We start from the raw sequence: 15,636 nt of genomic DNA, 5'->3' as shown, positions 1-15,636 counted from the left end.
CACACGATTCCCTACTTCCGTAGCTAGTTTATCTCATTAAGTATAATGCAGAGCAACTGAACACTGAACCATTTGACCATTGCAATTAACGCATAAGGAGTTATCTATTTTGCTTAATTTAATTCAATGGTTTACATTTACATTTTACGGCATTTAGCAGACGCTCTTATCAAGAGCGAGTTACAAAGTGCTTTACATCCGACCACAGTATTCCTAGGAAATAGTACGGATAGGCCAGAATTCAAGATACCATTGAGTCAGACTACTACTAAACTACAGGAGTCAATGTCATTACCTAGTGTTTTGCAAGTTAGACGTTTGCCAAGAAGCACAAATAACCATAGACAGACATACAATTTAAAGAACAGTTAGTGCTCTGGTAAGAACTCAACAAACAGGTGAGTCTTCAGTCTACGCTTGAAGATACCAATAGACTCTGCAGTCCTAGCAGCTACTGGAAAATTGTTCCACCATCTTGGAGCCAGGACGGAGAATAGTCTGGAGCTTTGTCTTCCATGAGACTTTAAGCATGGAGTTTCGAGTTGAGCCAAGTTTGAGGTTTTGAGTGTTCGCTGTACGGATCGGCTTTTGACCATGGACATCATGTAGGGAAGGGCCAGTCCATTTTTGGCTTTGTAAGCAAACATCAAGGTTTTATATCTGATGCGTGCCGCTACTGGAAGCCAGTGAAGAGAGCGTAGCAGAGGAGTCACATGTGAGAACTTGGGGGAGATTGAAGACCAGTCATGCTGCAGCATTCTGAATTAGTTGTAGAGGTCTGATGACCCATAGAGGAAGACCTGCAAGTAGGGAATTGCAGTAGTCCAGCTTAGAGATTACTAGAGACTGCACAAGCCCCTGGGTAGCTTCCTGTGAAAGGAAGGGTCGTATTCTCCGTATGTTGCAGAGGAGAAATCTGCAGGATCTGGTCAGTTTTGAAACATGTGTTGAGAAGGACAACGTCGTTGTCCAACGTTACACCCAGACTGCGAGCTGTTCAAGTGGGATGTGGCTGTACTCTCAGTGTTGTGCTGACACAGCATTTTAGTCAAATAAATACGGAAGAATTTTTCATGACTACAAGATTTTTTTAACGTAACCATTCATCACTGAAGAGTATTTTGATAATAGCTCTCTCTTCATATTCTCACTTTGCTTTTCACAGAAACCAGAAGCAATGGTAAGTTTCTGAAATACACAGAGAATGCATATATATATATACTGTCATACTGTCATAACTGGTAGTTTAGCCAGACACTATATCCACAAAATTCATGTCGGACACGAATCACGATCTCCTGAACATCTAGATCTGTTATCTGATAGATCTGATATATATATATATATATATATATATATATATATATATATATATATATATATATATATATATATATATATACATATATATATATATTTATATATATGTGTGTGTGTGTGTGTGTGTGTGTGTGTGTGTGTGCAGCACTGATATCCCTTCTTTATTTATTTAAATTATTTATTAACTTGCATTTGACTTTGTTTAATCAAGCGGGTGATGTAAGAGGGGTGGGGTGGTGTGGTGTGGTGGTTAGTGCTGTTGCCTCAAAGCAAGGTGGTCTGGGTTTGATTCTTGGTTCAGGCTGTTCTGTGTGGAGTTTGCGTGTTCTCCCTGTGTGGGTTTCCTCCCCCAGTCCAAAGATATGTGTGTTAGGCTGATTGATCACTCTAAATTGCCCATAGGTGTGTGTGTGTTGGCCATGTGGTGGACTGGCGACCTGCTCGTGGTGTACCCAGCCGAATGATGCTGGCATTGGCTCCAGCCACCCCCCACCCCCCTGTGACCCCGACTAATGGAATTAAGCAGTACAGATAATGGATGGTGATGAAAGAGGTGTTTTAATATTTTTGATCATCATCAGTTATCAGGTTGATTGTATCAGTATTAAAGAAACAAATAAAAAGCAAATGAATTATAAATATTACCGTATAACATGAAATAAATATAAAGGTTTTTTACAAAAATATTAAAAAACGATTTTATATAAAGTAAATAAATGATTAATAATAATAATAATAATAATGTAATAATAAATAAAATAAAATAAAACAACAACCACCAGCGCAAATCAGTGCAATTTTTTTCAAAAGTGCATCTGAAATGAAGAGAGGAGCATATGTGTGTTTTAATATATATTTATTTTAAAAACTTGCTGAGCTAAGCTAATAATAGCACCTACTAGGATTGGGCAGTATGATGACAGTATTGTAAAATTGTGGGAGTATATTAACCACATGACGTGACGCAATGGTGCCAAATCTGTTCTTTGAAAAATGGGACATTTAAGACATTTTGCGCATCCATTAAAAAGATCTGTGGGCGTCAGACTGGCAGCATTTTGGATTTGTTTCAAATAAAAAGGGAGAGTCAGCAAACCTATATGAGTCAGTGTGTAAGATCTGCTTACAAAAATTCTCCAAAGATGGAAACACATCAAACATGCATTCTCATATTAAAACGAAGCACCCTTCAATTACAATTCAGCAGGTGCTAGAAAAGTCCAGACTCAGTCACCACTTTAATTGGAGCTTTTGCCAAATACAAAAAAATACAAAAGAGACGATAGAAGGCGATTACATTAGTGACATGTGAAGTTTCTGCTTATTGTAGAGAGTCTCTAATCAACGAGGAATAAGACCTGCTTATTTAGTGAAAATGGGGGTGTTATGAGGTCTTTTCAAATTTCTTTAATGAGTTTAAGGAAGGGGGTAACTGACGCTATCACTTGATAGCTAGTAACTACCTTTCTGAAGAGAACTTTTACTGTACAACATACAGTATAGTGTTAATTCACCATATACTACCATTATATTACCTCTGTTTTTTTTCCTCCTTTCTTCCTCATCTTTTCTCCTTTTTCTGAGCACTTTTACCTTTTTAACATCCTTACGGGGAGATGTCACTCACTCTGTGATGTTGCCTTTTTCCCCACAGAGAAACAGTAACAACGAAGAGCATGCGGGGGGGGGGCGGGGGCGTGGTTGGGGGTGGGGGGGTGCGAGTAAGATATCCAAATCTTTCTCTGTAATGAGCAAGCAAGTGTCAGGAAGTAGCCAGTGATCCCTCCTGTAAATGTGAAATGTGCCATATTTTGTCAATTGTGATTTTTTTCACAATTTTTCTCCGCTTTTTACACATCTGTGCAGTTAGAATACACACACACACACACTAGTGATTACTAGGGGGCTGTGGATCACACATGCCCAGAGAGGTGGGCAGTCCTAGCCCGGCGCCCGGGGAGCAGTTGGGGTTAGGTGCCTTGCTCAAGGACACCTCAGTCATGGCCTCAGATCTGTACAATTTACAGACAAATTATACTTTGTAGTAATGTACAAAATTACTTGAAAATAGTAACATTACACTGCAGATTAAAATTACAATGGCTTCTCATGTCTCGTGTGTGATGCTCTGTACATGTTGGACACAGATGTTTGCAGATTCAATGAATGAGTTTTATTAACACAGTTCAACAGCGATATGCAGAGAGAGACAGCAGCCAAACACGATCCAAACGGGCAATCGAGTCAGTAAATCCATCAAACCAATCAAACCTAGCAAAAGAATAAGAGGGCAAATCCAAAATAAAAGTATTAAATGAAACAGATCAAACCAGAAATCAACCAGAACAATGAACCCTCGGTATGCTTCCAACGTAAAGTGTAGGCAATACTTCGCAACACGGTCTGTGGTTGCAGGTCTTAAATTGTTCTGTATAATGAGCAACAGGTATATTCAGTAATCATGCTATCATGTCAATATGGACCAGACTCTCTGAGGAATGTTTCCAATACCTTGTTGAATCTATGCCACAAAGGATTAAGGCAGTTGTGAAGTGTGTGTGTGTGTGTGTGTGTGTGTGAGATACAAACAGAAAATACCAAAAATATGTACTCGAACATTTATGTTCAGAACATTTGGTGACGTAACTTAGTAATTTTTTCAGCAGGAGAGCCAGAGATAAGCTCAAGTGTATGGGGAGGTCACACTAAATACTTGCCACCATAACCTACAAAAGCTTGTTCTGGTTTTTAAATATTGCATATGAATCCTATTTATTTTCTGGTTGTACTCTAATAAAGAGACAGAGTATTTATAATTATATTATAAGTAATTATATGTGGTCATTATAGCATATATAATTATGGCCAATGATTATTGCACAGTACTGTACATATAAAAACTCAGGAGAAGATTCCAGGTGAGTAACAGCAGTTAACTGTAGTAAATGATGTCACCATAATGATGGACAGAAAAAAATAAGAACAATATAAAAAAATACAAAAAATCAGTAAAGGCTTTAAAACATTTTAGACCTTGTTTACAAAATGTCGTACTGTGTGTTATTAAAGTTGTTAATTAGTTAAGTGCTTAAAAACTATTTCCGAGAAGACTCCCTTGGGCCACCAGTAATGAGAGTTGAGAACTGGAGTTCCCCGAGTCGGGGGGCGTGATACCGTGTTTGGTACAATGCGTTCAGTAACAGTCTCTGAGCATCATGCTGCTTTATACTATAGTCCAGGGGTACTCAAAGAGAAATGATGAGGGGCCACAATTTTTTTTTCAATGACTCAAGGGGCCATTGTTTGGGACCGTGTATGATAATGTATCATAACAATATAATGTATAGCCTAACATTTTTAACATTTCCTTTTTATTCAAAACAAAATATTACCTAAAATAAAAATATAATTTGCATTTAGGCATGAATTAAAATGAATAACTATTCATTATCTCTGAATCCGTGAATGGCTTCATATGCTTCGTCTAAACCCACGCTGCTCTAAGGGAGCATTGTGTTGCCTATTGCTGTTTTGTCAAAGAAGTGTGGAGGATTCGGTTGGATGTTTCATGTGATGCTTTAAGAGCATTTAATTTTGTTGTTCTGATCTCTGAGTTTTGCGGAAATGTCTCTTCAAAATGCTTGAGTTTTGATTCATAGTGTCGTTTCACATTGCATTTTTATTGCCACGACAGTTTCTTGACATATTAATCACATAGGGCGAGTACTGAACGGTGGTAGAAAGAACGCAAACCTTTCTGTCCATTCTGGCTGAACTGGCGGTTTTCACTGTCCAGTTTTATTGGGGGGCCAATTTCGGGCATGTCATTATTACTCCGGTCAGTAAACGTGTCGCTGCTGCTATCTGTTTATTGTTGCCATGGAGGCAATCCCCAGCCTCGTCTTGAGATCGCGGTGCGCGATTTCAAAATAAGAGCGGATAGCGCGATTGAAAAAAACTTTTAAATACAGCTCGCAGGCTGCTATTTGAGTATGGGGGTTATAGTCTAGCCATTACCACACTAACACTGATAAAGGATGAAGACAGTGTATTTTGTTACTGTAATCCTACTAATATTGATAAAGGATGAAGACAGTGTCTATCACTTGCTATCACTTTTTTGTTTATTAGCTAAGGAAAGTTCACTTCTGCCTCATTCAACCATGCTAATGCTGACTCAGGTAGTGTTAAGAAAGGCACTCTAAACTTACGGTATCTGAATGTTTAGATGCAATAGATGCTATGAATCACAAATAGGGGAAAAACCATATCAAGGGAAAATTATGATTAGTAGTATTAGTCAGAATGCAATGTAGCATTCTAATAGTGAAACTTTTAAATATTTCATATATATATATATATATATTTCATATATATATATATATATATATATACACACTACCGTTCAAAAGTTTGGGGTCACTTAGAAATTTTCTTATTTTTGAAAGAAAAGCAGTTTTTTTTTTCAATTTAGCTAACATTAAATGCATTATTATTATACATTATTAATATGGTAAATAACTATTCTAGCTGTAAACATCTGGTTTTTAATGCAATATCTACATAGATGTATGGAGACCCATTTCCAACAACCATCACTCCAGTGTTCTAATGGTACATTGTGTTTGCTAACTGTGAAAGGAGGCTATTGGATATTTAGAAAACCCTTGAAAACCCTTGTGCAAGTAGGTTAGCACAGCTGAAAACAGTTTTGCTGATTAGAGACGCTATAAAACTGACCTTCCTTTAATCTAGTTGAGAATCTGGAGCATTACAATTGTTGGTTCGATTAAACTCACAAAATGGCCAGAAAAAGACAACTTTCAATTGAAACTCGACAGTCTATTCTTGTTCTGAGAAATGAAGGCTATTCCATGCGAGACATTGCCAAGAAACTGAAGATTTCCTACAATGGTGTGTACTACTCCCTTCAGAGGAGAGCACAGACTCTAACCAGAGTAGAAGGAGAAGTGGAAGGCCCCGCTGCACAACTGAGCAACAAGACAAGTACATTATAGTCTCAAGTTTGAGAAATCCATGCCTCACAGGTCCTCAACTGGCAGCTTCATTAAATAGTACCCGCAAAACGCCAGTGTCAACGTCTACAGTGAAGAGGCGACTCCGGGATGCTGGCCTTCAGGGCAGAGTGGCAAAGAAAAAGCCATATCTGGCTAATAAAAGAAAAAGATTAATATGGGCAAAAGAACACAGACATTGGACAGAGGAAGATTGGTAAAAAGTGTTATGGACAGATGAATCAAAGTTTGAAGTGTTTAGATCATACAGACGAACATTTGTGAGACGCAGAACAACTTAAAAGATGCTGGATGAGTGCCTGACACCATCTGTCAAACATGGTGGAGGTAATGTGATGGTCTGGGGTTGCTTTGGTGCTGGTAAAGTGGGAGATTTGTACAAGGTAAAAGGGATTTTGAATAAGGAAGGCTATCACTCCATTTTGCAACACCATGCCATACCCTGTGGACTGCGCTTGATTGGAGTCAATTTCATCCTGCAACAGGACAATGACCCAAAGCACACCTCCAAATTATGCACAAACTATTTAGAGAAGAAGCAGGCAGTTGGTGTTTTATCGGTAATGGAGTGGCCAGCGCAGTCACCAGATCTCAACCCCATTGAGCTGTTGTGGGAGCAGCTTGACCGTATGGTACAAAAAAAGTGCCCATTAACCCAATCAAACTTGTGGGAGCGACTTCTGGAAGCATAGGGTGAAATTTCTCCAGATTACCTCAGCAAATTAACAGCTAGAATGCCAAAGGTCTGCAATGCTGTAATTGCTGCTAAGGGAGCATTCTTTGACGAAAGCAAAGTTTAAAGAAGAAAATTATTAAAAAAAAAAAAAAACATTATTTCTAACTTGTCAATGTCTGGACTATATTTCTATTCATTTTGCAACTCATTTGATAAATAAAAGTATGAGATTTCAGGGAAAACACAAAATTGTCTAGGTGACCCCAAACCTTTGAACGGTAGTGTATATATATATATATATATATATATATATATATATATATATATATATATATATATATATATATACATACCTCAGCCACTTTATTAGGTACACCTGTCCAACTGCTCATTAACCCAAATGTGGAATCAGCCAATCACATGGCAGAAGCGCAGTGCATTTAGACATATATGTTATGTTATCCTATGTTAGTGCATTTAGACATATGTTATGTTATCCTATGTTAGTGCATTTAGACATATATGTTATGTTATCCTATGTTAGTGCATTTAGACATATATGTTATGTTATCCTATGTTAGTGCATTTAGACATATATGTTATGTTATCCTATGTTAGTGCATTTAGACATGTAGACATGACCAAGACGATCTGCTGCAGTTCAGACCGAGCATCAGAATGGGGAAGAAAGGAGATTTAAGTGACTTTGAACGTGGCATAGAGGTTGGTGCAAGATAGGCTGTTCTGAATAGAAAATGCTGATCTACTGGGATTTTCACGCACAACCATCTCTAGGGTTTACAGAGAATGATTCGAAAAAGAGAAAATATCGACTGAACGGCAGTTCTGTGGGTGCAAATGCCTTGTTGATGTCAGAGGTCAGAGGAGAATGACCAAAATGGTTCGAGCTGATAGAACGGCAACAGTAACTAGTAAGCTAAGAACAGGAAACTGAGGCTACAATTTGCACAGGCTCAGCAATATTGGGCAATAGAAGATTGGAAAAATTGGATGAATTTCTGCTGCAACATTTGGATGGTAGGGCCAGAATTTGGTGTTACTAACATGAAAGCATGGATCCATCCTGCCTTGTATCAACGGTTCGGGCTGGTGGTGGTGGTGCAATGGTGTGAGAGATATTTTCTCTCAGATATTTTCTCTGGCACAATTTGGGCCCATTAATACCAATTGAGCATTCTGTCAATGCATTGTGTCCTACCTGAGTCTTGTTGCTGACCATGTCCATCCCTTTATGACCAGTGAACCCATCTTCTGATGGCTACGTCCAGCAGGATAATACACCATGTCATAAAGCATGAATCATCTTAGACTGGTTTCTTGAACATGACAATGAGTTCACTGTATTCGAATGGCCTCCACAGTCACCAGATCTCAATCCAAATTGAGCAGCGGTCACCAACCACCGGACCGCAGACCGGTACTGGGCCGCATATATATATTTATTTATTTATTTATTTATTTTATCGACAACCAGAATCTGATAATATTCAGAAAAAAAATTTTTTAATTGGGATTCTCTCCCAATTACATCCGTCGGTGCGTCTGGTGAGTTTTATTTTTATGCAGTTTATATTTGTTTTTATGTCATTTTATTTTTTATGTTGTATTTACCCCCCACACTTTAAAGGCCGGTCCGGGAAAATATTGTCTGACATGTAACTGGTCCATGGTGCAAAAAAGGTTAGGGAGCGCTGCAACAGAGCACCTTTGGGATGTGGTGGAACAGGAGATTTGTATCATGGATGTGCAGCCATAATTATATGTGGTCATTATAGCATATATAATTATGGCCTATGACTATTGCACAGTACTGTACATATAAAAACTCAGGAGAAGATTCCAGGTGAGTAACAGCAGTTAACTGTAGTAAATGATGTCACCACAATGATGCACAGAAAAAAATAGAACAATATAAAAAATACAAAAAATTAGTAAAGGCTTTAAAACATTTTAGACCTTGTTTACCAAATGTTGTACTGTGTGTTATTAAAGTCATTATTTAGTTAAGTGCTTAAATACTATTTCCGAGAAGACTCATCCCTTGGGCCACCAGTAATGAGATATTCACTAACGTTTTGGATAATAAGTCTCATCCGTATTTATACCACATGTGCATGCTTTCTTTTGGGTTTACTTACAAGGCCCATGAAGTTGTTCCTTCAGCTGCTAAAGGCACCATGGCCATTTGTGAAGACCTGGACAATTCTTTGTCCATGGGTGTTAGCGCTGACGTAGCTTCACTTGGTGTACCATGGATGTCCGATAAGTTTGAAACGATTCTCAACAGTCCATCTGAAAGATGATATTTTCTGAGGTATTTTTGCTTTGTCAGTGGCTTGCATTGAGTAACATCATTCATTTCTGTTGGAGAACAAAAAAAATGCTATGATCGTTACAGTCAATGAGAAAGTGTGTCCATTTTGTAATGGCATACTATAACCAAGTTGTTATGTAGTTTTGTTTCAAGGACCATTAAGTTTTTTTTCTTTCTTTCCATAGAGTAGGTTCCCTTGCAATGTGGCTCAGAAGCGTGAACTCCCCAATGAATGGAACAACTCAAAATCTCCAAAATCACACCACTGATGTTTATCTGTATGGTGAGTGATGACCCAGATGACAGCTTATATATAGTTCAGTGCGGGATACCTTCAATCCAATCTGAGCAAACTAACTGAGAGAAAACCAGCGAGGGCTATCAATATGGCCATGATCAGAAATAAGCTCCAGGTCTCTGGTAAGTTCACCTGATGAATGTCTAAGGGATCAGACTCTTTGCAAGCATTTACATATCTGAATGAATCTCTCAAAGGAAGGACATTGCGCAATGGCATGCCTTGTGTAAGATGTTGTAGCAAAGTTCTTGCAATCTTGGTTGCCTGAAAACATCTAAAGAACAGACAGCATGAGGCTTTACTTTAGACAAATGCTCTCACATGGAGAGAGCAAAGCCCTCGTGCAGGCTGAGAAAGGCATTAACTCAAGCGAGCAAATATGAGAGAATGAGCAAACTCAAAAGACAATGGGAAGAAAATCATAGAGGAGCCTTTATCACACATTGGTGTCTCTGATGAAGAAGCGAACGTGAAGCTCTGGAGGTTCCTGGGGCTTCTGAAGGTTCATGAGAGTCAGGTGTGCATAGTTCAGTGAGGTAACAAGAGGACTGGGAGCGAGGGAGGTGTTTGTGTATGAAGATGTTGGCGCGGTCAGAACCACTATAGATCTACTGTAGATGAGTGGTACTGTAATTATGTAGTCATCTGTAGAGTCCTAGTAATTTACATTTGAAAAGAAATGCTTAGATATTTATTTATTTCATTATTACTGTACTTCTCTGATAACATGTTTTCTTCTTCTCTTTCAGTTTTATTTTTGACACTTTTAATTCATGCCATACAAACATTTCCTATTAGTTCAGCCATAAAAGACATGAAAAACAGAACTCAAGAACTACTCGACTTCCTGGTGCGTATTAAGTTTGGGTCCAGACCTGTCTGCTATCTCAAACAAACACTCTTGATTTTGCTGAGGAGTAACTGACCAGCTCATTTCTCTTGTTAACATGCATGTTGCACCAATATAACTGCAGTAGAACATATACTATATATGCAGACATATCTGTGATGTTCAATTGAGAAATGGTAGAACTGTATTTTAATTCCTCAACAAACACTGATGGCTTTGCGGTTTTTCTTACAGAAGAAGGAAACAGAACAAACTCTTGCTGAGCACAACGGAACCCACATCGTTGGGTGCATCAGCGAACCTGACAAAGACACAAATGATTTACTGAGCTGCAAACAGATCTCAACTTTTGATGAATATTTTGCTGAGGCAATTGCTCTAGACATTCAGAGCAACCTAACGGACGGCTTGAATGCAATCAGGCAGCACATTCGTGACTACAGGAAGAAATGCAACTCGAAAGCTCCAGTAAACAGCTGCGTGAAGGCCTTCCAGACAGATGATGATGATTATCAGAAGCTGTCCAAAGTGAGAAGCCTTTTGGTGCTCTTGACAAGATGGCTGGAAAGACCTGTATTGTCTGACTTTCTTGAAAGATAAATGCTTTCAAGTAGTCAATGTTAAAGCTGATTACAAAACAGTAATTTTTTAATTTATGCCATTATTTATGTTTGAATGTATTTATTTATTTATTTAGGTCCATGATTGTCATTGGTAAAAGTATTTGGTTTATAAATAAACAGGCTAAACTTGGCATATACGTCTTCAAATCAGTGCTCAGCTTTTTGAACAAGCAATGAATCACAGCATGTTTAGTTGAAAACTTTCATGATCTCCAGTGATCTAATGGAGCAGCATCTTTCCTATTGTAGCTACCATAGGGTTGCCAAGATAAACAAAGTTTTAAACAAACCTCAACAAAACCACATTACACGGTGCACACAAACTAAGAACGTCTGAAGGTGAAATACTTTTACTAAAACACAGGGAGCAGAGTCATTATTTAAAGGCTCAAATATTCTGCTAGAACATGCCTGTCATGCAACAGGTCTTCTTTCCCTGATCCTGCTTTTTTATTTGTATTCATTTCTTGTGAAAGGGTGACCATAAATAATTTTTTTAAATGTTAACTACAATTGTTCAAGCTGTTACTATCACCTTTCAACTTAATCATGTTTCAGACCTCAAAACACCAGTTTGTGTGTCAATTGTAGCTGAAATTATAAAATGAAATGAAAAAAAATGATCTACCTGTGACGCCGGGGGCGTGGGTTGGACAGAAGGTGGTTTATTATCCATGGCAACCAGTAATACTCGTAGCGCATACACAGCAAGTAATGCACGGTAAAGCTCGTAGCGCACACACTGTAGATGCAAGGTAAAGCTCGTAGCGCATACACTGTAGATGCAAGGTAAAGCTCGTAGCGCATACACTGTGGATGCAAGGTGAAGCTCGTAGCGTACACACACGGTAGGGACTTGCTATCAACCAGAGACGCTCGTGTAGCGGCAATGTGCAGCACTGGACCAGATGACCTGCGGGCTTAAGAAGTGCAAAGTAAACAAGAAACAGGTGCTCAGTATGATGGTGATTGCGACTGTGGGAGTGGCTGCGTGCGCGGGGGTGTGTGCTGGGATCGGCTGCTGGCCGGGTTGCGCGCCCTCTGGTGGCGACCCGGCCCCCTCACCGTGACAGAGCCCTCCCCCAAGGACCCCTCCCGTCGACTCCCACACGGTCTTCCCCGTCGCCGCGGAGCTGGCTGGTCTGGATGTTCCCTGTGGAAGTCTGCGATAAGGGAGGGGCCTACCACTTCAGAGGCCGGTATCCAGGAGCGCTCCTCCGGTCCGTATCCGACCCAGTCCACCAGGTACTGTAAGCCACCTTTTCTGCGCCTCGAGTCCAGTAACCTCTCCACGAGGTACGCGGGTCCGTCCGACAACTGCAGCGGCGAGGGCGGCCGTGACGTTGAGGCCTCCTCCAATGCACCTGCTCTGTATGGCTTGAGAGCGGACACATGAAATGCACGCGACACACGTCTGTCTTCGGGCAGACTGATGCGATAAGTAACTGGGTTAAGCCGCCTCAAGATGACGTACGGGCTGGCATATCTCTCCCCCAGTTTACCTCTCCTGCCCAGGCGTCCATCTTCGGTGGAGACCCACACCTTATCCCCTACCTGATAAGATGGGGCCTCTCCCCTCCGACAGTCGGCTTTCCTCTTGAATCGCCGAATCGCCTCCCTCAGCCGCTGATGGGTGTCCTCCCACACCCGCTCGCTCCTCTTGCACCACTCCTCAACGATGGGCTGGTCTGAGGACGCGGCGTTCCAAGGATAGAGCGGCGGCTGGCGACCGAGCACGCACTCGAATGGTGTCATCCCCGTGCTGGAATGAGTGAGGGAGTTCTGTGCGTACTCGGCCCAGGGCAGAAGGGCGCACCATGTGTCCGCGTGCTCGCTGCAGTACGCGCGCAGGAACTTTCCCACCTCCTGATTCGCTCGCTCCACCTGTCCGTTAGCCTGCGGATGGTAACCAGAGGTTAGGCTAACCGTGATGTTGAGCTTGGACAGGAACTCTCGCCACACACGTGAGGTGAACTGCGGTCCCCGGTCCGACACGATATCCTCAGGCAGACCGAACTGCCGGAATATGTGCCGAAACAAGAGATCCGCAGTCTCCCATGCGGTGGGCAGGCCCCGCAGGGGAAGGAAGCGAACCATCTTCGAGAACCGGTCTATCACCACCATGATGACCGTGTTCTCCTCGGACGGGGGGAGGTCCGTGACGAAGTCCAGAGCGATGTGCGTCCATGGTTGCTTGGGTGCAGGGAGAGGGAGGAGCTTACCCGCAGGAGGAGTGTGTGGCACCTTGCACCGCGCACACAGCCACCTGCTGCAGTACGTCCCGGTGCAGCCCCGGCCACCAGTAGCGAGCCCCCAACAACTGAGCCGTTTTTGACACCCCTGGGTGCCCCGTCCCCACTGACGTATGAGCCCAGCTGATGAGGGCACTACGGTGCGCGGGGGGAACGTACTTACGGTGCGGTGGGCATCCTGGATGCGGGTTCGCTGCCTCGATCTCCCGATCGATCCTCCACTCCAAAGCTCCCACGATGCACTCAGGTATAAGCACCGGCTCCTCGCTCGTCGACTCCGTACTGCCAGGAAAGGACCTAGACAGCGCATCCACACGCTGGTTCTTCTCTCCTGGCCGGTACGTCACCTGGAACTTGAAACGAGAGAAATACAGAGACCACCTGGCTTGACGGGCGTTCATCCGTTTCGTGGTCCTGATATATTCCAGGTTTTTGTGGTCAGTAAGCACGGTGAATGGATGCTTAGCTCCCTCCAGCCAGTGTCTCCACTCACCGGAAGCCTTGCGCATGGCCAACAACTCACGGTCTCCCACCCCGTAGTTACGCTCGGCGGTGGTGAGCTTCCTCGAGTAGAAGGCTATGGGACGGAGAGAGCTATGCTTCTTCAGTCGCTGTGACAGCACCGCGCCTACTCCCACGTTCGACGCGTCTACCTCCACTATAAAGGGACGGTTAGGATCCGGTTGGTGCAGAACCGGCGCGTCGACAAACGCTTGCTTCAGCTGGTTGAACGCTCTCGTAGATCTCTCTGTCCAGCGAAGCTTAACTCCTCCCCCTCTCAGCATGTCAGTAAAGGGCTCTGCGATCTGACTATATGCGCGAATGAACCGCCTGTAGAAATTCGCGAAGCCCAGAAATCTCTGCAGCTCGCGCCGTGTGTGAGGCTGCGTCCATTTCACGACTGCCTCCACCTTCCTGTGCTGCATGTGCACGGAGCCTGGCCTAATGGTGTAGCCTAGGAAGTTCATCTCACTGAGATGGAACTCGCACTTCTCGAGCTTGCAATACAACCGATTGCGCAAGAGCGTGCCCAGAACTGCCCGTACATCACGCACATGTTGGCCATAGGAGGGAGAATAGATCAGAATCGTCGATGTAAGCGACAACGCATCTATTCAAATACTCCCTTATGACCTCGTTAATGAACGCCTGGAAGAACGACGGAGCAGAGGCCAAGCCATAAGGCAAGACGCGATACTCATAGTGACCCGTAGAGGTACTAAACGCCGTCTTCCATTCATCACCCTCGCGTACGCGAATAAGGTTGTAGGCGCTGCGCAGATCTAGTTTAGTGAAGACTTTAGCCCTCCTTAACTGCTCCAGCGCCGACGGCACTAGAGGCAGCGGGTAGGCAAAGTTCACTAAGAGGGAATTGAGCCCTCGGTAATCTACGCATGGCCTCAGTCCACCGTCTTTCTTCTTTACGAAGAAGACGCTGGCTGAGGCGGGAGAGGTGGAGGGAGTAATATAGCCCTGAGCGAGAGCCTCCTTAACATACTGAGCCATGACCCGCTCCTCTTCCTGAGAAAGTGGATAGACTCGACCGCGCGGTGGCGTAGTACCTGCCTTGAGGGTGATGTGAGAGTCCCAGGGTCGGTGGGGTGGTAACTGGGTTGCCTTGGCAGCGCTGAACACCTCCGCTAGATCACGGTACGGAGCGGGAATGACTGGGGTGGAGCTGATGTTAGGGCTCTCAACGCTGGTGGATTGCGCGAACACACGGGAGGGAGACCGGGTGCCCTGCAGGGGCGCTACCCACTTCAGCAGCCTACCCGTGGACCAGTCGATGACTGGGTTGTGGAGTTTAAACCATGGGAGACCTAATGTGATGGAATAGCGTGTGGAAGAGAGTACAAAAAAACCACGGCCCTGAACGTGTATGGTGACTGGTGCAGTGCGGTGAGAAATAAAACCCCCGCCCACAGGTCGCCCGTCCAGTGCATGCACGCGTCTCGGCTCCTCGAGTTGGATCAGGGGCACCCTCAGCTGCTCAGCGACGCTCCTCCGCATCAGGTTCCCCGAGGCTCCTGTGTCCACTAACGCAAACACAGATAAGGACATCGCCCCGTAAGACACTGACGCCTCCCAAGTTAAAAGATTACCCATCAGAGCGATACTTACCCTAGCCCGCCCCCTCCTCGGACCAGCGGTACAAGTGAGGGGGGGGGGGGGGGGCGGCAGCACCCATCTCCATGGGCTCGGCAACCTGTTTACCATGAAGCCGACTTTCTCCTTCTCCTCCAGGT

The 15,636-nt window shown here is 43.2% G+C and overlaps 1 long non-coding RNA gene across 4 annotated transcripts; it reads left to right on the top strand.

The window, feature by feature from the left end:
• The first annotated feature begins 1,105 nt into the window (after window positions 1–1,105).
• On the top strand, window positions 1,106–11,285 carry LOC143487907 (uncharacterized). Of its 4 annotated transcripts, none has more exons than XR_013124415.1 (4): window positions 1,106–1,180; window positions 9,553–9,650; window positions 10,415–10,515; window positions 10,750–11,285. It is a non-coding gene; the product is annotated as an uncharacterized LOC143487907 (long non-coding RNA). The 4 variants fall into 4 exon arrangements; XR_013124417.1 differs by lacking the exon at window positions 1,106–1,180 and adding an exon at window positions 8,812–9,367 and having other exon boundaries at window positions 9,558–9,650; XR_013124416.1 differs by lacking the exon at window positions 1,106–1,180 and adding an exon at window positions 8,812–9,367.
• Window positions 11,286–15,636: the final 4,351 nt, after the last annotated feature.

The sequence above is a fragment of the Brachyhypopomus gauderio genome, unplaced genomic scaffold (genome assembly GCF_052324685.1).
Source record: "Brachyhypopomus gauderio isolate BG-103 unplaced genomic scaffold, BGAUD_0.2 sc51, whole genome shotgun sequence".
Classification (NCBI taxonomy): domain Eukaryota; kingdom Metazoa; phylum Chordata; class Actinopteri; order Gymnotiformes; family Hypopomidae; genus Brachyhypopomus; species Brachyhypopomus gauderio.
This window is presented reverse-complemented; position numbering and strand designations above follow the sequence as displayed.